The 24,456-nt window shown below is 39.3% G+C and overlaps 1 protein-coding gene across 10 annotated transcripts in view; it reads left to right on the forward strand.

Annotated features, from left to right (window-relative positions):
• Nucleotides 1-24,456, forward strand: part of Tenm2 (teneurin transmembrane protein 2) — a 1,501,569-nt gene that overhangs the window by 332,664 nt on the left and 1,144,449 nt on the right. For all 10 annotated transcript variants that reach the window (XM_060363849.1, XM_060363848.1, XM_060363851.1 and 7 more), the window contains exon 2: nt 8,727-8,839. The gene's annotated coding sequence lies outside the window, so the exon portion shown is untranslated. The remainder of the gene's footprint in view (nt 1-8,726; nt 8,840-24,456) is intronic.

Genomic DNA, 24,456 nt, shown 5'->3' on the forward strand with positions numbered 1-24,456 from the left:
AACTAACTTTGTTCCTTTCTTAACAGACTGGAATTACCCTTTAAGTGGTAAGAATGTATACCATGCATGAATGCATGGAGGAACTTTATCCCCAAAACAGTTAGTCAGTATGAGGAGCAACTAGAAACTTCTTTGAGGGATAAAATGGATGATATTTGATTAAACTGTCTATTGTAGACATAGTTTAAATATGATAATTGCTAACTTAAAGAACACAAGGATAGGCAAAAGATGCCATAGAAAGGGTCAACCTCTTTATGAGAGTTAAAAAGACTTTGTTTCTTTGTGTTGTGGGTTTTTTTTTTCCTAGTTTCCCATCTGTCCCCCTTTAAAAAAGATGATAACCTCATATAGCTCTGTATCATGAAATAAAAATCTCATTTTTATTAGTCTCTCAATGACAACTGAGATGTTCCAAAATGTTCTGATGCAAATCATCTTTTGGCAAATTCACTTTATTCTTGTTAATGATTTTTAATGTACTGCAAATGGCTCATGTGCATCTTTAAAAAACCAGGAAAATAGCAAAAGATTCAGCATTTCTGGTGAGACCTACAGGTTTCTACTTAGATTAACTTATACTTCCAAAATGTAGTTTGTATCCTTAAATTATTCCGTGAAGAAAAACAGCCCTTATATGATCTAGTAGTCATCTGATGGTACTTTAGGCCTCCATATGAGTGTTATTTTATATACTTTAACAAAAACAAATAAACCTCTGCTCTCTATGAATTAATTATAATTAGCAATGATTTAATGTTTTCTTTTGCATTCTTTTTCTATGTATCCCTGTGCAGCAAACATTATTCTAGGCATGCAGTACACAATTATTAGTTCAAGTTGAAGTGATTCTGTATAAAATTGGCCTCATATTTATTCATTCAGAAAATGAGCAGGGAGAGAGTGCATATTTTATACAACTCCAGTAATTTCGGTATCAGATAACCCTTAAGCAAACTAAGATTTGACCCTTTCAAAATTGCTTAATGAATTGATATTACACAGAATATCTTTTTAAACTTCTGTAGAATTTTTTCCCCTTTCCCTGAAGCCTTTTTAACATAAGCTTTAGATCACAGACCCTGCATTTAAATGTTGAAAATATGATTGTGTTTTGATTGCTTTTTAGTGCATCTTTATGATAGAAGCCATGCATTCTAAGAAAAACTATGCCAGCACTTGACAGATTATTGTAGATGCCACCATGTGAGAGTGAGTTAAATTAATTGAAACGCTGTCTTAAGGAACAAAAAAGTCTACGATTTCATATAGCAAGCATGCATCTTCTTCAGCCAGAAGTGGGTTTGCAAGGAATAAGCCTTATTACTTTGAGAATCTGTTAACTGTTGTTTTCAGTGTACTCTGAGCATACCTTGCCAATGTTACTTACCCGCCTGTCCATACCATCTTTGAGATGAGGTCAGGGCTGCATTTGTCTACTTATTCATCCTCAACATGTGCAGGAGAGTTCTCTAACATGTTTGTCACAAACTCAGTAGTCCAACAGACACAGAAGCCAGCTGCAGTGACTTCTTGATGATTTGAAAGCCATTTCCTAGGCACTCTTCCCCTAAAATCCAGCTCAGCTGGGACACAAATGCATTTCAAGTAGTATTTCTAATGAGGCCACTGACTTGTTCTAGTGTACAAATCTGGCCAGTGAAAGCTGAGAGCAAGTGAGATCTTTACAGGTCAACAAGTGTGATGGGTGGGTTTGCACGGCTCACCAGCCACACTTGCATCACGATTAAGGAAACGAAATGCCCTGAGCATGTAATTTTAGTGGGAAGAAAAACACCTTTGGTTTTAATAAAGCCACATCGTGTTTTGGACTTCTAATGGGACTTTGTGGTCACCCTTCTTTGCTGGTAACAGTTCAGAAGTGGGCTTAAAGCTTGTGTAGTCTTTACTCTCTAACCTGAGCATCTTAGGTAGTCCATAAACAGTGAGAACCTGCTGCAAGCATGCAAATTTCAGGAATACACAGCCTGTGTTCTTTATTCATCAGCAGTCCAGGGGAGGGCTGACTCAGAGAAATAAAATGCAAATTATGTTTTGTTTGAATTTCTCTTATTAAGGTACATGAAAAATAGTGAAAGAAACTGCTAAAGTTAACTGTCTGACTACATTTTATCCCACCGAAAATACCAAACTGCGTCTCTTCGATGTGCAACCAAAGCAAAATGTTATTGACATATTTATTCTAAATCGTGAAATTGGGTGTGTTTTGCAAGGCATGCAGAGATAGGAGAGTGGTCCTGTGTTTAGAGTTCCCTAGCCGTATGTGGTTGAAGGTTACATTGTTACACTGCACGGAACTAGAAACTGAGCACTGTCAGACACAGAAGCACCTCTCACTGTGTGTTTGTAGAAGAAAGGAATGAATTACAACAGTTCACAAGTTTCAATGTATCTAGACTAATTTTCAGTGCTACAGATGATTTTACGTTGAATCTAAACACCTCACTGTCAAGTCTTATTAGGTAACAGAAAACAGTGGTTTTGTTTTCTTTTCAACTTAGGATATTCCTTTTTGAATAAGGTTACAGATCCCAAATAGTTACATAGATGACATAAGGCACAATGGTCTGAGCATATTGCGAAATTCATTCATTGGTACTTTCTGTTTGATTTTCTTCCACAGTGGAGAATGAAACTCATATGATCATATTTTTATGTCTGTGGAATCTTTATTTTTATTCATTAGGAAGAAGCCAATTAATTTGCATTCACTAATCTCCCATTCCTCACATTGTAATACCATTCTCTTTATATCTGAAGGGAAAATTGTTAATACTTCTTTTAAGCCTATAAACTTAATTTCCATTAAGGGAACTGGTAGTTTGAATGAAGATAACAATATCTTGCAAGTTTTATTTTATTGTTTGGCTTTTTATAGGCTTGTCTTTATCATTTCCATTTGTGGCATTCATGTAAAATATGTACTCTGGTATTTTCTTAGTTTTATTTTTAAAATTTCTCTAGTTTAATATGCTTAATGGCAAAAAAATCAATAAAAAGTTACAAATCAAGACATGCTCAAATTATTCCCCTAAAGCCAATAATGTTTAATTATTTTAAATTGCTTATTTTATAAGATTTTTTAAACAGTATATTTCAGTTTTTTTAATTTCTACAAATACTAAATAAAAAGTTGAAATAATTTAATTGACTCTGAAATGGTCCTAGATTAACTGCCATCAGTAAATCAGAAAGTACATTTCTATGAGAGAAAAGGCTTTAGAATAAAGATCAATGGATGACATTGACCTATTTATGCACTGTTTTGTTTATGCCTGATGCATTTATGAAGAGAAGGTTAGAAAAATGCTCAGCAAAACCTAAGGAGCAGTTATCACTGGGAAATTATGTTTCCTGTTCTTTGTTTTTTTATTTTGTTTTGTTTTGTTTTTTACTGGATTCACTTTCACTTTACTCTTCTGAACCATTTATGCTTGTTTAGGATACTAGAAAAGAATATTTAAAAGTAAGTTTGAAAATGCAGAGAGATCAGATCAGATCACATTATCATCACATAAACTCCTGTACAGGAAACAGAACAGAAATTTGTTTCAGAAAACTAAAATTTAAATTTATTATGACTTACTTTTTTTTAAAAAAAGATTTATTTATTTTATGTATATGAGTATTCTATCTGCATTTACATCTGCCAGAAGGAATCAGTTCACATTATAGATGGTTGTGAGCCACCATGTGGTCACCAGGAATTGAACTCATGACCTTTAGAAGAACAGATAGTGCTCTTAACCACTGAGCCATCTCTCCAGCCCCTGATTTACCTTATAATGTGCTTAATATCAATTCACATATAAGTTTTAGCTGAACTTTTTTTTGTTTCTCTCTCTCATCTTCCCTACTTCTCCCTCTCCTCCTTACTTTTCTTGCTCCTCCTCATTAGTTTTTGAGTCACATTAATCTTATAATATCCCAGGGTGACCCACAGTTCAGTATGTAGCTGCTCTCAAGCTCTAGATACTCCTGGCTTTGCTTCCCAAGTCCTGGAATGATAGAGCTGCTGTATCTCAGTTCAGATGAAAACCTAATGAACACTGAGCTGCTATGGGCTACATCTGAACGGGGGTTCTAAGTTATATCCATGAGTTTACCTTGGTTAGAGCATCAGCCTCAGAATTTTGGTTCTGTTGCTCTCCTTGTGGAGCTCCTCTACTTCCCAGGTCTTAACTAACTACCTCCTCTTTCATATGATTCCCTGCACTCTGCCCAAAGTTTGGTTATGAGTCTTAGCATCTGCTTTGATACACTGCTAGGTAGAGCCTTTCAGAGGCCGTCAGTGGTAGGCTCCTGTCCTGTTTCTTGTTTTCTCCTTCTTCCAATGTCCTTCCCCTTTGTCTTTCTAAGTGAGGATTGATCCTCTTACCCTGAACCTCCTTCTTGTTTAGCTTCTTTAGGTGTACAGATTTTAGTATTTTATCCTATCTTATAGGTCTAGTATCTACTTGTAAATGAGTATATTCTGTGTGTGTCTTTCTGCTTCTGGGATACCTCACTCAGGATGATCTTTTCTAGATCCCATCATTTGCCTCAAATTTCATGATTTCCTTGTTTTTAATTGCTGAGTAGTAAGTATTCCATTGTGTAAATGTACCACATTTTCCCTAGTAAGGGGAAGAGGGACTGTCTCTGATATGAATTCAGTGGCTGGCTTTTGTTTCCCCCCCCCCCCCAAGGGAGGAGCAGCCTTGCCAGGACATGGAGGATGTTGCAACCAGTCCTAATGAGGCCTGATAGACTAGGATCAGATGGAAGGAGAGGAGGACCTCCCCTATCATTGGACTAGGGGAGGAGCATAGGAGAAGAAGAGCGGGGTGGGGGGGTTGGAAGGGGATGGGAGAGGGGGCTACAGCTGGGATACAAAGTGAATAAACTGAAATTAATAAAAATAAAAAATTTAAAAAATTTAAGAAAAGAACCCTAATGAATAGCAACATTCCATGACTGCACTGTCTCAGAGCATGTGCTGTTGTTAGTGAATATTTAATTAGTACCATATAGTGGTCAATAAAACCCTTTGTGGCTTGTTTTTTTTTTCCAAGACAGGGTTTCTCTGTGTAGCCCTGGCTATCCTGGAACTCACTCTATAGCCCAGGCTGGCCTTGAACTGCTAGAGATCCAATGGCCTCTGTCTCCCAAGTGCTAGGATTAAAGACATCCACCAACACTGCCAGGATCTCCTTTTGATTTTCTTAGTTGAAATATATTACTATATTATGTAATGAAATATGGGGTGATTTTGACTGTGCAGAAGCCAGGCAGTTTTTAATACTTGTATTTTACTAATAAAAACAAGCAATGACAGTTCTTGTTCATGGTATGTCTGTCATGCCACAATAAACCTGTTACTTTTTTACCTTTGTTACTTTTTTTGTTACGTTTTTACCTTTTGCCTACATTACCCAGAGGATTCTATCTTATGCAGTTACAGAACCTGTTGTGTATGTTGGTCACCTGATAAGCCAAGCAGCCGAACTATGATCTGGAGCCTCGGCCATCACAGGTGTTATGCACACTGTGTACATAATCAGGGCTGGTTTTGTCTCACATTCTAGAGGATTCCTTTCATTGTTATAGTTAACAGTGCATTTGATAACAAAACAGTATCATGTCTCTATTCTCTAAAATTGTGTCCTCTTATTATAGTGTTTTGGTTTCGTATACTTCTCCCCCCCCAAAAAAAAATAATGATGAAGTCTTGCTAGGAAGCTCTGTATTAATCCCTTTAACCACTCCCTGCCCCCATAACAACTACTGTGTTGGGATTAGGGATGCTGACCACCATCTCTGAAGTTGCTAAACTCACATGTAGAATAAATGTGTAATCTAGCTGGAACAAATGGGTGTCCCAACCATAGCTCCTCGGGAAATCAAGAGATTCATGTCTTCGGAGTTATTGCGAAGGAAGGGAAACAGCCTCTTATGCTTCTGCCAACTAACTTTAGGATTTGTAGTATTTTTAACTATCAAAGTAATTTGTTTTTCTTATGCAGAAAGATTTGAGGTGGTTCTTCAATATGTAGCCGAAGCCCATCTCAATTCATGATTGCTCTGCCTCAGCCTTCAGCATGCTGGGATTACGTGCATGCCCCACCATGAGGGGTTCACCGTAATTTTTCATGCTGCCCAGTGTTGACTCTTCTGGAAAATATTCGGGCAATTTTATTTTGTAATAAAGTTGTTAAATTGTGGCTCTTAATAGCATTAAAAACTAATATTCAGGAGAGATTAAAGGATCAGAATGGTGCAAGTGAGTAAACAGACTTGCTTATAAGGACACCTAATTATTACAAGATAGGATATAATTAAGTGCTAAAGTTGTGTGGTACAAAGACAGTAAAGGCTACAGAGTGTCTAAGGAGAAAATCAAAGGACCATCTTGTTCTGGCAGACAGGGATGGCCAAATTGAATTTTGAAAAATCAAACAAAATTAAAACAAGACAAATTCACACAAGGTTTATAATACTGCCCAGCCTTTGCAGTTTGTCTTTTAAAGGCACATAGCTTTTATTAGACATTTCCATCTTTATGGATTCCTTATACTTATATCCCAAATGTACTGACATTTGGATGGTAGGTTAGTGAGGAAGGAGGGAATGGTAGTTAATCATTTGTGTGTGTGTGTGTGTGTGTGCTTATTGTGTAGCCCAAGGCATTTTCTCTCGCTACTACTCAATTTTATGTGACGAGTGTTTTGGTCCCATATTACAGGATCAGTGGGTTCCTGGAACCTGACACTCAGCTGTGATTCTCAATAAGAGACACAGTGGGAAGCCATCTGGAAGTTTACCTTCTGTATTCCCCACTGTAGTTGGACAGATATCTTTTTGAAAGATTGTCATGCTATCACCCAAATTTTTACTCCAGGCTTTTACGGCTGTTGAAGGAGGAGCCAAGGCTCTTCAGAGCTGTCAGAGAGAATGTAGTCATTAATCTGAAAATGCAATTTGATCCCATGAAGGTGGCAATCTGTGTGCTGTGAACACACTTATGATGGCACTACCAAAGGGATAGGTGCCCAGCTCTTCAGACTATTGTCTCCTTACCTCCTCCCTCACATGCTGAACAAATATGACTTCATTTCAGTTACTATGGGCATGCACATTACATGTGCAAGGTGAGGAAGTTGAAGGAAACCAGAGAATTAAGCCTATTGAGTTCAGTTATCATCACCACCATTCTTTTTAACCCTCTTTAATTAAGCACCAATACAACTTTCTTGGTGGGTTTAAAATACCAACTCCGCAGACTATTAGAGAAGTTATAGAAGACCGAGTAGGGAGGGGCATGGAAGAGGTAATGAGGGGTAAATAGAATTGTGTATATTAAATGTATGTGTGAAAATATCTCAAGGAAACCCACTGTCCGGTACAACTACCATACAAGTGATGTGAAAAGAGAAATCACCTTTGAAGTCCTTCCGGGGACAGTTCTCTGGGCCAGAGGTAAAAGAGACCTAATAGCTGAAGCAGGGCCTAGTGTAGACTAACTGCACTGGCTTAAGATGCAGTCCTTTGCTATGGGGGCATGGGGCGGGTATTTACATCCTTCAGGGAAAGTTTATTCATTAGATGAATCTCAAACCTCAGTTGATGAAATTTCAGATATGGAGCGTTTGGGTGGTGGCAATGACAGTTGATGACAGCTGACATGCATTGGAGGACAAATAATGTGCTGGGCGCTGAATTAAGTACCACGAGAGCGTTTTAAACTTCAATCTTCGTGACAATTTCTGCGAGATAGGTATCTCCGTGCCTCCGGTTTTAGTTGAAAAAGAGTGTGGATTGCTTTTCCCAGAGCAACTTTGATTTGGTCAGCGCGAACTTCTTATGATAGCGTGCATCACATGTGCGTGCTAGAGGGAGTGGGACGGACTAGCAAGTCCTTGAATTTGAAAGTAAAATAATGCATAAATCGCATTCGATGAACAAACTGTTAGGCTCTAAGATGTCGTAAATCACTTGTCCATGTGAAGAACAAACCCAAGTATATATTTTGTTAGAAAGAGGCATTACAGCTATCCCCCAGGGACAACTTTATGTATTTCAGTATTTGCATCACAGACCACATGATGAAAAGTACCATTGTAATAATATTTCACAAATGAGTGTAATATTTACAAAATAACGGGAGTGCTGGCTGGTTTTTGTCAAGTTAAAGCGAACTAGGGGCATGTGGAAGAGGAAACCTCAATTGAGCCATTATGTTGTTCTGAGTGGCTTGTAGGCAAATCTAAGGCACAGTTTCTTGGTTGATGTGGAAGGGTCCAGCCCGTAATGGGTGCTGCCACAGCCTGGGCAGGTATTCCTGGAGTAGATAAGGAAGCAACTTGAGCAAGCCATGGGGAGTAAGCCAGGCAGCAGCATTCCTTTCTGGCTTCTGCATCAATTCCTACCTCCAGGTTTCTGTCTTGAGTTTATGTCCCGAGGCCCCTCCGTAATTGACTGTGAAGAGGATGTGTAACCAAATAAACCCATCTGTCCCACGTTGCTTTTGGTCGTGTTGAATATCACAACAATATAAAGCAAACAAAGACAAGTGAGCCTAATCAAAGCAAACAAACCAATTATTAGACATTCTACCTAATTCATCTAATATCTAGTTTCCCATGTTTCAGTTATATGCCCTTTTCTTTTCTGATTCATTTGTGCACTGGATTGAATCTTACCTACTTTCTCTTTTGTTTTAACAGTTATACCTGCTCTTTACTGCCTAAGCCCTCTGGAATTTGCTCTGTTTCTTGGCTTTGCGTGTGAGCAATCCTACAATCATAGCTGAATTGTACATCAGACATCTACCCACTTGGTGAGTGAGACCATAGCTACACTTTTGTTTTCTTCTGCCTTGAGTTGTACTTGCATTGTTGACCAAAATGTTTCATTCTGGGCTCAGAAGAGAACTTAGCCCAATCTGCATGAGAAACCAGGTGTTGTATTTGTTGTTGGTTTTTTTGGTTGGTTTGGTTTGTTTAGTTTTTAGAGTTATTTTCTTCTTTGTCCTATGTACAAAGTAATACGCTTTGATATTTTTTTCCCTCTCTCAAACCTGCTATTATAATTTTTCATCACACTCATTTAAAAAACTTTACAATCCCTCACCCTGCAAGTGTGCTTAATTTCTACCTGGATAGATTGGCTGTGGCCAGCTCCTGGTTCATGTTCTACCAAATATTTTGTCCACTGCACATTTATTTGATGTGTAAACATGGCAACGCAGGAGGCTGGTTGTGACGAGCTGGACAACATAGCTTTATTTTGTAGAGAGGAACGGCTTTTGGATGAAAAAGCTTGGCTCCCTTGATTGGTTTAATGTGACTCTACACAGGCTTTATACAGCAAGCCAAAAGGAATTCATTGAGTTTCCTTAGGTCCTTAATTAAATTCTCTGTTTTTTCATTGCCTTAGCCTGTCACTCTCAATATGTTGCTCTGTATCATCTTGCTCCACACATATCAAGTGTTCCCCTAGATTCTTTTATGCACTGCTGTAACAATTTTCTCCTCTATTAATGTTTCGTCTCGCATTTATTCATTTAGTTTTATTAATTTTCTTTATGGTTTTGGGAGCCAAATCTGGTACCTGGCACATAGAGGAACATACTGTATCAGAGAGCTCCCCTTCTCTTGTTTTGGTAAATGCTGGTTTTTAATCTTTTCATATGTCAAAGCCTACCAGGGGCTAGAATACTTGCAGGGTTCCATGGGGAAGCTTCAACATACTATGCAATTCTTACTTGGAGAAAGGCAGTCTGTCGTAGTAAAACTACTGTTCCTGCCTAATTTCAGTCAAGTGAATACAAGACAGAAATTTTGCAGCTGAAGTTAGGTACCAGAGAAATTAAAAAAAAAAAAAAAAACAGAACTATGAGACATAGAATATAAAAGTCTTTTTTTCTAAAGTAAATCCACTTTTTTACCCCACCCTACAGTGGTGATAATGAGGCAGTGAGTAAGAGGTAGCCATGGAGTAGGAATGGTTTCAGGAATAAAGCTGACAATATGAATATACCCAACAAGAATGTGTTCCTAAAATATTACTACTTCATGTACGTGATTGGGGCAGTGTAGAAAGTACAAATAAAGATTATGGGATGCTGAATGGAACTCTCCAGGAAGCATTAAATTGAAAGATGCAGTCTCATGCTTGAGCTATTTCTTCTCCCTCTTGTTAGAGATACATTAATGTTAAATGTTGCCAGCAAACATAGCTCCCTCTTGCTGGCAAAGAAACTGAAGTCCAGGCCTTTGGTTAACTATTTTGTCATCTAAATCTTTCTGCCAGGGCTGAATTGCCACATCGCCCCATTTCCTGTGTGTATTTTCCTGTGTGTACAACTTGTGCAAGAATATTCTAGTAAAAAGTTAGCACTTCTGTCTAGATCTTACGGTGTTTTCATTCTGAGAAAGATTCCCAGTTGAACAAACAACATTCTGCATAAATTAACTTTTCCTACAGCACAGTTGTTCCCTAACTTTCGTGGTGAGATTTGAATTGGCTGCTCCAGCCTGACCTGATCAGTGGGCCTTTCTCACCTCTCTGTGGCTCTACCTGTTGTGCTCTTTTCCTTTGAGCATCCTTCCCAGCGACCCTCTGTGGAAGAATCTTGTTGTCTATTCTGTGTTAGTTCTTAAGGAATATAATCAAGTGCTTAGGAAGTCCATTAGACATGTTCAGTTGTCAATTTTGGGAGCGAGGAGAGTACATATGGTGAAACAGACCTAAGACTCTGGCATATTCTGTGCCTCCCTATCTGTCCTCCCTCTGCAAGAGACAGACCCCACAGCTACCTACAGAAGAGGAGTTTTGTGGGGCAAGACCTGGCAGTGGGCAGTTCTGCCGAGTCTAGAATCCCCTTGACCTGGTCACAGCTGACAGGCATCTGCTCTCTGTTGCCGTCGCCTGAATCTTGTCATGTAATAAAATCATCTGACTTGGTTTTCCAGCCCACAGTGCACTGGGTTTTCATGATCTATGGAGGCTAGGGGGAAGGCAGAGCTTGGGGAAGACAATGAGTAATAGCCTGGGGATCTAGGAAGGAATAGAAAAGGTTACAAAGTTTGAGACACTCCCTGGGTATTAAAAGCAAACTTCAGAGTTTCCAGCTCAGGATTTCAAAGCCGGAACTCACTGCTGAGGTGCCTAGATATTTGTCAGCAAGCTGCCTAGCACACCCCTCTGCCAATTCCTTGTGTTCTTTGCCTTTTTTTTTTATGATGCCTTGTTATCATTTAATTACAGCAGTATTTTAATCATTTATTGCCGAAGCTAAAACTGTTTTAGATTTTGGTCATCTAGGAAGCCAGTGAGTGGGGCAGGCCCTGGCTTAGAGAAAACTACTGTCCATTTATAAAAACACATGCGGTCTGATGTAATTTTTTTTAATGATACTGAACCTGTTTTCAAGATGCCTACCTACTTTGAAGAGGGCTCTGCAAGGCTTCTGCTCTGTGCTGTTCATTTAGAGTGTCCTTTTCAGCCCTAATAGGATGAGTAAGTCTGGTTCTGTCAGTTGGGGAGAGGCTTTGTCCCCTCTTCCTTTCCCTACCTCCTCTGGCTTTTCCGTTTTCACTCTAGCTTATGCCTGAAGTTTTAAGTGTTACTGTCTTGGCTGTTAAGAGTCAGTGTCCAAAGCTAGATAGCTTTTCTAGCCAGGGATCTATCTTAAACCTCTTCACGAGTGCTTTTAACTGGGAGAGCTGTACCAAATGTTTCTGTCTACCGTTTGTTGTCATATGGAACACTAGGTTTAGGTGTACATCCTGCACAAGTTGATTTCCATGCCGAAGCCATCAGATGGACTCCCAACCAGACGGGCATGAACTTCAAGAAGTGATTTTAGTAATAAGAACATAATGTGTAGCTGATTTTTCACTAATTAGAATATGTTGAAGACAACCGAAAACGAACAGGAAAAAAAAAATCTCCCTACTTTTAAGGATTGCCTCCATCAAAAGCTTACAGTACAGTCTATTTTCCCCCAATTGCAGTGTTATTTAAACGTAACTCTGCTTCAAAAAGAAGTATGCAGCCTGTGTTTCAGGCAAGCGTCCTGTCGTGGGTGTTGTATAGACTTTTCTCCTTATCTGTAGATTGCAAGCTGACATTCTTTTTCCCACCCCCTTATCTGAAAGCTGTACAACACTCACAAGGTGTTGAATATATAAGTGGTGATGTCTCTTTTTAGGAAACGAGATTAACACATTCTTTCTCTAACATGAAATACACTTTGGTATAAAAGCTGGAATTATTAGCGCCATGTAGGAAGTAAGGCAACGAGCCGCCTTTTCCATCTCCTGTTTCTGCCAGCAGAGAAACACCCTCTACTACTCCACAGCTAACCTTTAAGATCAGCGCATTTGGAGATGTTTTTTCCACACTGCATGCCTGAGTTGCCTTTGAACATTGTAAGATTTACAGCAGGTTTCCTTTAAATATTTCACACTCTCTCACATAAAGTCAGGCAATATTATGTATTTCGCGAAATGCTTTCACAGAAATTAAAAGAATAAAATAAAAGTCACAAAATAAGAACTAATATATAATGTTTATGGTGCTTTAGAAAAGATCTAGATCAATACCATGCACATATTCTAAGTCATTGTTCTCTTTAATACAAGTCGTTATGTTTTATTCATCAAAGTTTTTTTTTCAAATCCTGAAAACTGAGGTCCCATTATATTAAAGAAAAACTAAATTTGTACAACTAGAAAGAAGAAAAAGAAACAAACATTTTTGTTGTTGAATCTGTTTCTTTAGATCATTAACCTTTATAGTTAGCATTTTTTTGTGTGAGAACAAAACAAGCTTATTCTAAAGAAAGTCATATTTTAAAGCATATTAGCTGATTAGCTATGCCACAGTAAATTAATCATATATGTTTTAAAATGATGAATCGTTTAGTTTCTGTTCAAATCACCACTTATGTTGAACTGAGAGTGCTTTGAACCTGTTTCCTGACTTTCATTGGAATACAGTTCAAAGTTTACAAGCTTTTGAAACTCTTTAGGAACCCATAGCCACTACACAACACTTTAATTAGTTTCTTTGGAAAATGGAGACAGAATGCCATTGAATGGCTCAAGTAACTGTTGAAAAGCAGGATTAAAAATCATGGTTCACATTTATTTTTGTTTCATTAAACCTTGGAGAATCAGGTGAACAAACAGTATGAAATTGGTAACCAAAAGATTTAATGTAGATTTGGAAAAAATAATATAAAGAAAATGAGTTCTATATGACAAGTCTAATTTGATGGAAACAAAATGGATGGAAATAATTTATTATAAATTAAATATAATTATACAAAATAGAAATTAGTCAGGAGTCAAAATATTATGCTTAAAACTAATGGGTTATTTGCTTGTGTGTGCATAGATATGTTATACACATGCTGGTATTGGTGGCTACACACTCTACCGAACTAGAAAAAAAGGCCGTAAGGAAGGCATCATAATAAAGAATTTAAGAGTGTAAGGTCTCAGCCATACAGAGAAAGTAAGCAAATGCAGTGAATTATTGTTTTTTTCGTGCTCATTGTTCCATATTATATCCACAAACAAGATACTAACAAACACCAAAACATTGCTTCCAGGGGAAATGAAAGGTTAGGGAACATAAGAACTACTTGCAACAGTTTCACCCGCCGGTCTGCAGATCCATACATAAGCCTACTCCACACATGTTTGAGAATCGCCAACGGCAGTCAGAACCACCCCTTGACATAGCACAGTAGCTCGTGTTTGAAGGAGGCTTTCCCAACACATGTACTTTCCCCGTAACCTGAAAGCCAGACTCCTGGGCTGGGGCACTTTGCAAAGCATGGCAGAACTGTGTTTAGTGCCCGTTCCCAAACAAACACACCCATACACACACTAAAAACAAAACCGTGGCACCCGCTGGATCATGGAAAAGACACTTGTTTATGTAGAGTGAAGGAGGCAAACATGCTGTACCCATGCACAATTGGATAAGTGGACTTCACAGCACACCTTGCTAAGGCTTGATTTGTGGATTGCCAACTTTAAATAAAGCTATACTTTTATTAATACTTGGAAAAACCCACATAGTGTGCTTTTACATTATTAACTCCACACACATCCCAAACTCCTCCCTGATCTATTACTACCAGTTTTCCTACACTGTTTTTTTTTTTTTTTTTTTAATAACTCATCGAGTCCAGCTTTTGCTGCCTGTGCACTCCTGGGTGTGGGTTTGTCCACTAAAGCAGGGTGGCACTTCCAGAGACCACATGCTTAAAATAAGCTGACTCTTCCTTGCCCAATAGCCATCAGTTGTCAACAGGTCTTCAGCTAGGGGTGGAACTCATGCCTTCCTCCACCCTCCTGGCATGAACTCAGGGAGGTCTTACACACACTGCTATGAGTTGATACATGCAACTGCCTTTTTTGGGTCCAGAAAACAGTATTTGAAACTGTCATCTACCACCTCTGCCTCTTGAAAAATTTCTGCCACATGAGCCTTGAGGTTGGGAGAGAGTGATATTTAGGTCTACTTCAGTGTGAGGATTTCGGTCTCTTACCATATGTATACTGACCGCTTGTGGGTCTCTGTGTTAATCTCCATCTATACCAAAAAAAAAAAAAGGAATGTTTTCTAATGAGGGGTTTGAGATGCATGAATGTATAAGTTATAAGTCATTAAAACTTGGTTTAACAAATAACAGGGCAGGAGCCTACCACAGAGGGCCTCTGAAAGACTCTACCTAGCAGTGTATCAAAGAAGATATTAAGACTCATAACCAAACCTTCAGCAGAGTGCAGGAAAGCATATGAAAGAAGGGGGAGTTGGTAAGACCTGGAGAGGACAGGAGCTCTACAAGGACCAAATATATTAGGGCACAGGGGTCTTTCATGAGACTGTTTCTCCAACCAAGGACCATGCATGGATATAACCTAGAACCCCTGCCCGGATATAGCCCATGGTGGCTCAGTATCCAAGTGGGTTCTCTAGTAAGGGGAACAGGGACTATTTCTGACATGAACTCAATGGCTGGCTCTTTGACCCCCTCCCCTTCCCCGAGGGAGAAGGACATTGTAGCCATTCCTGAAGAGAACTGATAGGCTAGGGTCAGATGGAAGGGGAGGAGGTCCTCCCCTATCAGTGGAGTTGGAAAGGGGCAGGGAGGAGATGAGGGAGGGAGGGAATGAGGAAGGTGGCTATGGCTGGGATACAAAGTAAATAACCTGTGATTATTATAAAAAAAAAGTTGGTTTAATACCATGTCCACAAATGCTACGGGAATAACCAATCATTTTCTAAATAGGTTTAGGGTACCTTCCACAAGCTGTAACTTACACATGGCGACCATCTTGGGGGCCAAGAACCAGTGGCTAAGATAGGCGATTGGTTCTAAAAGTGAACCTACTATGCTTTGTAAAACATTTATTTAAGAATGTGTGTGTGTGTGTCTGTGTGTGTTTGGCTGTCTACATGGCATGGCACACGTGTAGATGTCCAGAAATCAATTCTTTCTTTCTACAATATGGTCTCAAGAGTTAACCAAAGTCATCTGGCTTGACATCAAGAACTCAGATCTACTCAGCTGGATCCCTGGCCCAAACATACATTTTAATGAGTGACTGGAATAATGTGTCCAGAAGCCATGAATGAGAAAGAATGACTTTGTCTCTCTAGCTCATTCTGACTTGACATTTGTTACAAAGTTTATGTGCAAGATTTATCACTTACTTACCTGATAGACAGCGCTCTAATTAAAATGTGAATGTTTAAAATATAGTATATAAATTGAAAAGAAAATACTATAACTATTTGGAGGAAAGATGATACTTTTTAAATGTTTAGATCTAGTGAAAAAACCTTTCACATAATCCTCCATTTAAAATTATTTTTAATTAGGTATATTATCATAGTATTGTAAATTAAATTCAGCTCTGTGCTTTTCACACTTATACCCTGAAGTCCTCAATAGCAATGCAGTAAGCACAGTTACACACGGACCAAGTGGAGATTGAGACAGATACCTCCTCAGTGGTCATGAATAATCTAAAGTTAAAGCCTGAAATATATACATTTTTATATCTTTTTGGTATTTTTCACCTATTCATCATCTTTAATTTTGAAGTCTGTTTCACACACTGCAAAGAAGATAGTTAAAATATATGTCTGGAGTGGTGGTATTTTTTTTATAACAAAGATGATTTTTTTTTTAATCTGTAAAATATAATATACCATACATGGCTTGCTATGTAGTTGTAAGATAATGTTCAGACAGATAGACAGACAGATGATATAGATAGATAACAGGTAGGTAGATGATAGATAACTGATTATGTAGATTGATGGATAACAGATTACAGGCTGATAATGGATGATGGTTGATTGAGAGATAGTTACTAGATAATGGTAGACTGATAGGCAATAGATAAGCTTTAGTCTTTGCCAAAGTATAGTTCTAGAGATTAACAACCACTATTCATGTTAACATAAAGTTCTAAGGATTTTTTTTATTTTCTTAATTTTAATTTTTTTCTTCACAATTTATTCATTATATATCCCAGTTGAAGCCCCTTCCCTAAACTTCTCTCAGGTCCACCCTGTTTCCCTCCCCCCCCCATCCCTTTCCCCTAGTCCACTGAGAGAGGGAGTTCTCCACCATTACTATCTGCCCATAGCTTGCTCAGTCTCATCAGGACTGCCTGGATCCTCTTCCTCCCTGCCATGGCAAGGCTGTATCACCAGGGGGGAATGATCAAAGAGCAGTCATCCAAGTTCATGATATAGACAGCCCCTGCTCCCCTCACTTGGACATCCACAGGGAGACTGAGCTTCCAATAGGCCACATCTGAGCAGGGGGCCTAGGTCCTCTCCATGCATGGTCCTCGGTTGGTGCATCGGTCTCTGAAGGAACCCCTGGGCTCAGATCCTTTTAGCTTTGTTGGTCTCCTTGGGGGGCTCCTGTCCCCTCCATTGTCCTTCCATCCCCACCCTTTTCTTATTCCATAAGATCCCTGTGCTCTACCTAAAGTTTGACTTTGAGTCTCGGCATCTGCTTCCATCCCCTGCTGAGTGGATCCTTTCAGAGGATCCTCAAGAATTTTTTAAAGCATCTAGCTTTGGGGCTCAAGAGATGGCTCAGTGGCTAAGACCACAGCCTGTTCTTCCAGAGGATGTGAGCTCAACTCCCAGAACCCATATGGTGATTCACAAACATCCATAAACTCTAGTTTCAGAGCATCCACCACCCTCTTCTGGGCCCTGGGGACACCAGGGACACACATGATGCACAGAAATACATGCAGACAAAACACACATACACATATGCAGACAAAACACACATACACATATATATGATATATATACATATCATATACATTTATATATATTTACATAGACATATATACATACACACATATACATGCATATATAGCAAGATGTTTCCGTCCACATAATTTAGAATATGAACAATTAGAAAACATTCTTTTATCTCCTGGCATGGATTTCATCATTGAAATATGATATAACCCTAAAAATGCATAATATAAAAAATTGTCTATAAATGAAAATATTATATATTATATGTTATTGCACTAAGGACATATGAGAATTTGTTAATAGTTTTGAATTCTGAGAGCAGAGGTAATAACTCATTTTAACTTCTCAGACATTTTTCCTGCCCATTTACAACTTTCTATCATAATGTTCTGTAGTAAACACAATGGATAAATATTAGGAAGTGGAAGTGTTTTTGTTGCATGGGGACACTTCTCTTGGGTAGGCCATCTGGTTGCCCTAAATTGTGCATTATGTCCTCCCATACAGAAGGACTTACTGTCTTCCAGCAGAAGAGGGAAGAGTTTATGTGCAGCTCTGTGGATAGTCAAAAGGAAGAAACCAAACCCACTTTATCTGCCGGTTCTTGAGTCAGTATTTGCCTTTCCAAGTGTGGCTGGCTGACTCACCGTTCTCATTTCATATAAGAAACCTTGAAATGCCGGATGTAGAGACAGGAGGAATTTTGAATTGAAAGTCAGTTTGAGATGTGTAACCTGATCCTGTCTCAAATCACCCCAAATCTGAGGGTGCACTGTAGTGCCAAAGCATTTGCTTGGCATGTGCAAGTTATGGGGTTCAAATTCCAACAAGGCCTGGAAACAATTAATTCAGAACATCAGCATTCATAATATATTTCTGTGCCTTTAGAAGTATATACTATGTTAGATAATATAAGTTGTTTTTTTTTTTAATTCTGTCTTTCTAGCTTTCTAAAAGTTTCAATTACATTGCAAGATCAAATTTGGTTCTTTAGAAAAATGAAGTAAGTGATATAAAATTCAGAGGAGAGAGTAATCATTGTCGTTATCATTGTGGGCATAATGCAAAAAGAGAGCCTCGGAGAGAATGGATAGCACCAGAACGAGCTGTAAATAACAGGTAGGGATTTGATAAGCACACTGCAGAATAATAATGGCAGCTTATTGAGGCTGATTACATGCCAACTGCTGTGTTAGACTTTCGCCGCAGCCACTTCACAGCGTTTCCCACAATGTTATACAGGAATTGATATTATCTCATTTTGCGGATGAGGAAAGTGAGACTCAGAAATATTAAACAGTCTCCCCAAGGTCGGACGCCTAATGAATGACAGCAGAGGGATTCAAACGCCACTCTTCTCCTCTTCCTCCTACCTAGGGCGCCCTCATGCCAGGTGTCAAATGTTACTGATTTGCCTGCTCTCAGCCTCTCTACGTTTGCATTTCTTCTGTAAGATGGTGTTAATGCGACTTGCCTGGGATTGCAAACTATTGTTATTAATGTTATGTTGTGAGCCAAAAGCAAAATTCATGTCATCAGCGACACTGGGGACCATCTGAGTGATTAATATAACCACAGAAAGTTCACCTCTACTTAAGTTCCTTCTAACCCGTTACTCGGGTATCCATCTCATAATAATATCTACTTAGCTAAGGTTTTAGCTTTCCAGGGTGTTAGTGGTTTCCGGCAGCTGTGGCTGGCTGAAATGCTAAATGGATGGATTCATAAGCAGTTCCTAAGTTCTACTGTGCTGCTTTGAACAGTGTAAGGGAACCTCATAGTAATCGGCTGTTCTTCACCTAGAACACACAGTGCACCTTCGTCCAGAGTATCTCTCCTCTATACGCCACCAGCATCTTCCGTCCTATCACTTCTCAAACTGACTGCCATGGTACCTTGATGCTTCCACTATTATGTCTCGTTATTGTTGTCCATCTCTCCCTATGCGTAATTTATACACTGAACTTTCTTATAGGTACATATGTATAATAAGCACTTATTTTATGTGCTTTGTAGCGTATCTGTAATTTCAGGCATTTGTTGGTGGTTGTACATGGGGGGGGGAGGGAGATCCAGGCAGTCCTGAAGAGACAGTAGTTTCAGGGTGAGCTACATTAGCTAATAGTATCTAGTCTGCAAATAGGAGCTTTAAATTGTTTTTGTTTTTACACACACACACACACATTCATGACAAACACTCGAGTTTCTTTGAAAACTTTACTTCATAAATGATTAAAACAACATGTTTCAAATGCACCAAAGTAAATAAAAGTTGTAAGTAATGATTTCAATAATAGGAAGCAGTGGCTGCCGTAAGCTAACAGTGGAAATACAAGAGGGAAATAATGCGTGATATGAAACTGATAGAGAATCTTCGTAAACTCCAGGGAGTAATCACTGGGAGGAAAATGGGAGGTGCATATAGAATAAGATGAGGAGGAGGTCTGGAAAGCACCGGTATTTATGCTGCCTCCGATGGATGGCATGGGCCAGTGAGGCGACACCAGTCTGCACCTTAACCCTTGGAGGAGAGCAGTGGTGCCTGCCTTACGTTTAGCCATATCCTGAGTGCTTTTCCTCAAGATCTTGAGATGTGATAATTGCTCAGTGGGTATTTTCTGAAAGGAACCAGTTGATTCTGTCCGATAAAGAAACTTCTCTGAGTTTACTTTATGTGTGTACAGTTCCACCTAAACCTCTGCTCCGAGACTGACACAAAAAGAAAATGTGAATGAATTCTAAGTTTCAGAGATGTTTGACCTTAAGTGAGGTCAGCAGAGTCAGAGTAGAAGTATTTTGGAGACCGGCCACTGTCAGATGAAATGTCAGTGGTACAAACTAAGGTATTATATCGATTCAAGAGGTCCAAAGGGCACACAGTGTCATTTCTAGGAAGACTATGAGAGGCACCCGGAGAGAAATGTTAGCGGCCTTGAGTTTGCTCAAAGGAGACAATCAGCTCTCATGGTCAGGGGTCTTCATGGATCACCAGTATTGTATTGAAAAATGTGTTGGTAGGGCCTTTGAGGACCAGAAGGTCCTGCCCTCTGATGTAGCTATTCTAACATGATGTGGAGCAGGGTGATTCAAGACACAGATAATTGTACACTAGACACTTTGGCTCTATATGTGCAAACTTAGGAAGTCCTGAGAGACACTCTTCAGAACTACCCGAGGCCACGCTACCATCCTGATCTCCCGTTTGGCATAAACTACACGCTTCAGCTTACCAGTTTAGATTTCTATGTGGAGAATTAGCCATAGGGAGCAAAACTCTGCTTCATGTGGGGTTTCTTATTCAGCTGTAAGCAATGGTCGGTAGTAACAGCATTTTTGCAGGCAGAGGGGGAAAGTTAGAGGTATGCACTTAGAAAGAGATTTCACAATGGACTCCTCAAGTTTCCTGCACTGGTGAGGACTGATGGCTACTCCTGCCTGTAAGGAGAAGCCTTCCGGAAGGGTGTTTCTGCAGGATCCAGAATTTGACTTCTGAAGACACATACACTCTGCTGTGGAAGCTTGCTTTGGTGTATCATTTTACTTCTTCACATATATAAACCAGACTAAGAACTTTTTCCAAGATGCAGATATATTTTAAACCAAAGGTTAAAATTTAAGAACAGTACCATCAACAGTTATAAATTCTGAAAGTTAATAAGTAGTAGCAAATGAAAAACCACACGCCATCATAGGCTAGATCTGCTTATTAGAGATTAAGAAAAAAAAAAAAAAAACCAAAACAGCCAATATTCCACATAATTCTCCTATCATTCTAAAGGAAAACCTCCTGTCCTTTCAGACTCCCTAAAATTTTTGTTTCCCAACCAATCTTGTTGGATTTTTCTCAGATTGATTGATTTCCCTCATTGATCAGAATACAGCATTGAAGGAACAATCATTTCATATTTAGAAAATACCATATTTATTATAAGGTAGAAAAAGAGTCCAACATTTCGGGCTATTGTGTCACTACCAGATCCTAGGCTGCCATTTTACCTGAACACTTCCTGAGTAAGTGATATTCAGGCAATGCCTTGATCAGGTACTGCAGGAGCATAAAAATTATGATATATGCATCTTACTGATTGTTTGTGGTATGAGTCATATCTCAGACCATCTCTTTAACATAATTAAAGTATTTTAATTTTTATTAGATTATTAGATATGATAGTTTTATTTTATCATCAAATTTATCCATTTCACATTGCTGAAATTAAGTTGGAGTTCCTCTTTTGCACTCCGGAAGGTGACATTAAGTGATAAAGAATTTCTCCTAACCTTGCAGTGACTTCAGACAACTTAAAGGCAAGACACAGCAACATTCAAGAAAAGCTCAACATAAATTTAAATGTGCTCCCAAACGGGGGCACTTGTCACCATGGCGATAGTATTCTTTCCTAGGCTGAGTTTAAAATGAACATAGAGACTTTTCTAAGCACAAATGTTGAAACAGCTGGGAAAGAAAAAAAAGGATATAAGGCAGAAGCTATGGTGCAGCTCTAGTACTGGCTCTTCGGATGACTGAGGCAGGAGGATTCCTTGAGCTCACTAGATAAGGTAAGACTGGGCAACATAGTATTCTCAGGCATCATCTGGGTGATTTTTTCTCTGTGCTTTTTGATACACGGTCCTTTGAAGCTTGGAACGTGTATTTAGGAGCATGTATTCAGCATCATTAGTCATGATAAAGTGACCTGAAAAAGCACGTTTCTAGTGCTAGGGAGATGGCTCAGTCTGTAAAGTGCTTTCCATGTATTCACGAGAACCTAAGTTTAGATCCCCTGCATCCATGCAAAAAGCTAGGTGCAGCAGTGCATGACTATGATGCTATAATCACAGGTTAGTACAAGCAGAGACAGGTGGCTTCCGGGACTGTTGGCTGGCCAGCTTTCAGGTCCAAAGCAGTGAACTCAAAGGTCACTGAGAGACCTTGTCTCAAAAAATAATTGAGTATGCTTTGTCACCCTCTAGCACATATACATGCACACTCACTCACATACACACACAAACACATACAAAAATTCTATTGTAATGTGTACATATATATACGTATATATACACCCAAGCTGGAGAATGATGATCTCCCAACTGTGAAGGACCTCCTCAAAAACTGAGAATGTGCAGGAGAATTTTATCAGAACCAACCCTGGCTGGCAGGTGGTAACAGATATCAGGGCTAGCCCTCCTGGAAACAACCCTGGAAAGGCTCTCTGGAAGTCAGCAAGTACCAAGCATCATTTCAAACCCCACCACGTATGCTTATTTCCTCCCTCCTGCTTTTCTGTGTGACATTCCTCAGTTAGCTCTTACCATCACACCTTTTGGATGTTAGAATTGGGAAGAACGCTTTGTTACCACATAGAGACATGACATATTCTGGGAGGATGAAGTCCTTGAGGAATGTTTGTTCGTCAGTATCTGAGAATCTTGACCCTCTGTCTCATGACCATACCTTTCTAATGTCACCCCTGAAAGCAGAAGTGACAGAACTTTCCTTTGTCTCCTTTGCAAAGACTTTGCAGACTAGCTAGCCAATTTCTTCATTTCCCTCGAGGAAATAAGTGGGAGCCAGCTGCTAAGTGCTGGTGTTTGCACACACCTGTCTGTTTACTTTTTAAAATGTAATTGAGAATATGCCTGGAAGCATGAGTCTGTTTCTCCAGTGTACTCTATGCAGATTGAGACATGCAGGAGACAATCATAGTCTGGTATTGTGCATCCAGTGCGTGTACGGTTCTCTAAGTTGGTGTTTTGAAAAGACATAACAACAAAAAGATGCCTAGCATACAAACGGAATAGAGAGATGAAACACTAAAATATAACCCAGAGCATGAAAATGGCATAGTAATCACAAGTCTGCGTCAATGATTACGATGCTTTGTCAATGGTTTCCAACATTGTTACATTTCCTCCATCATGCACACATGTGCACACACACATATCTGTACTTACCTGCCCACACGTGCACACAGATAGACAGAAAGGCAGGCTGATAGTGCCTGAATTCTAAAGAAGTTATTAAAATTCTTTCACTTGGCATCCCAGCTATAGCCCCCTCCCTTGGGTTTTAATTGATGTAGTCTGTGGCTTTGACATCCATTATCTGACAAACACTAATCACACAACTCTATGGGAATGGTCCTGGGGTTCCATCTTAGCCTGCGCCTTCCTAGTCTCATCTCAGGACACCTGTCCCCAGGCTCATGCCCTGAAGCTAGCCGTCTGATTTCCCTATGAGTATTAGTATACCTTTCCGCTTGGCATTCCTTGTTCCCTCTGTCTCTTCTGTGGCGATGCCCTTAATTCGTTCTTTTTGTGGTCAGGCTATCTGTACACTTTCCCTTGACTGAATAATCACCCTCTGGGATCCCTGTGAACAGAACTTTCAAGATCTGCCCAGTGAGTAGCAGGGAATCCTAAGAACCAGACACCTAACTCTTTCAAATCACCATGGGTCAAGTATGAATGAGCTTCGATTTTTTTTTTTTTTTTTTTTGTCTACCCAAGGCCATCGCCAAAGCCAATAACTTTTATTGGTTTATGCTTTTACTTTTTGTTTTCTGCCACTAAAATTTCGGCAGTGGCTCTCTCTGGCTTAAATAGCATTTGTATTTCTGGATGTCTGGAATGGTACCTTGCATACAATAAGTTCCTATATCTCCACTCAGTAAGTGCTCAGTATACAGAATGCAAGCCAAGATTCTCTGCTACTAGGAAGAAATGTAAAATAGTTGGAATTCATTAAGAAATTTCAACAACTCACATAATCATAGATTTTAAATGAAAGAAGATGGTCTTTGTCAAGACCAGCTGATGTAGCCTTTTCACAGAGAGAGAGTCTCTTGTGACAGATAGTGACTCTGTCTCAGAGTAAGGTAAACTAGTTTGGATGGGAAGAGTCAAGGACTGGTTGAAAAAGTTGATCCAACCTTTTAAGACAATGAAATTCTGTGAAGTGTGACTGAAATCAGATCACAGTGGCTTCGAATGTAAGGGTCTGAGTGGCAGGAGCACAGCTGCCATGGGGGAGTAGTAACTCCCCAAGATTCCTACCAACTGAAGGCTACACGCTTGGGTCCAGCGACAATTCCCAGAATACTGGCTCACCACTGCGATGGTTCCAATGCATTC

Source organism: Meriones unguiculatus, chromosome 11, assembly GCF_030254825.1.
Source record: "Meriones unguiculatus strain TT.TT164.6M chromosome 11, Bangor_MerUng_6.1, whole genome shotgun sequence".
Classification (NCBI taxonomy): Eukaryota; Metazoa; Chordata; class Mammalia; order Rodentia; family Muridae; genus Meriones; species Meriones unguiculatus.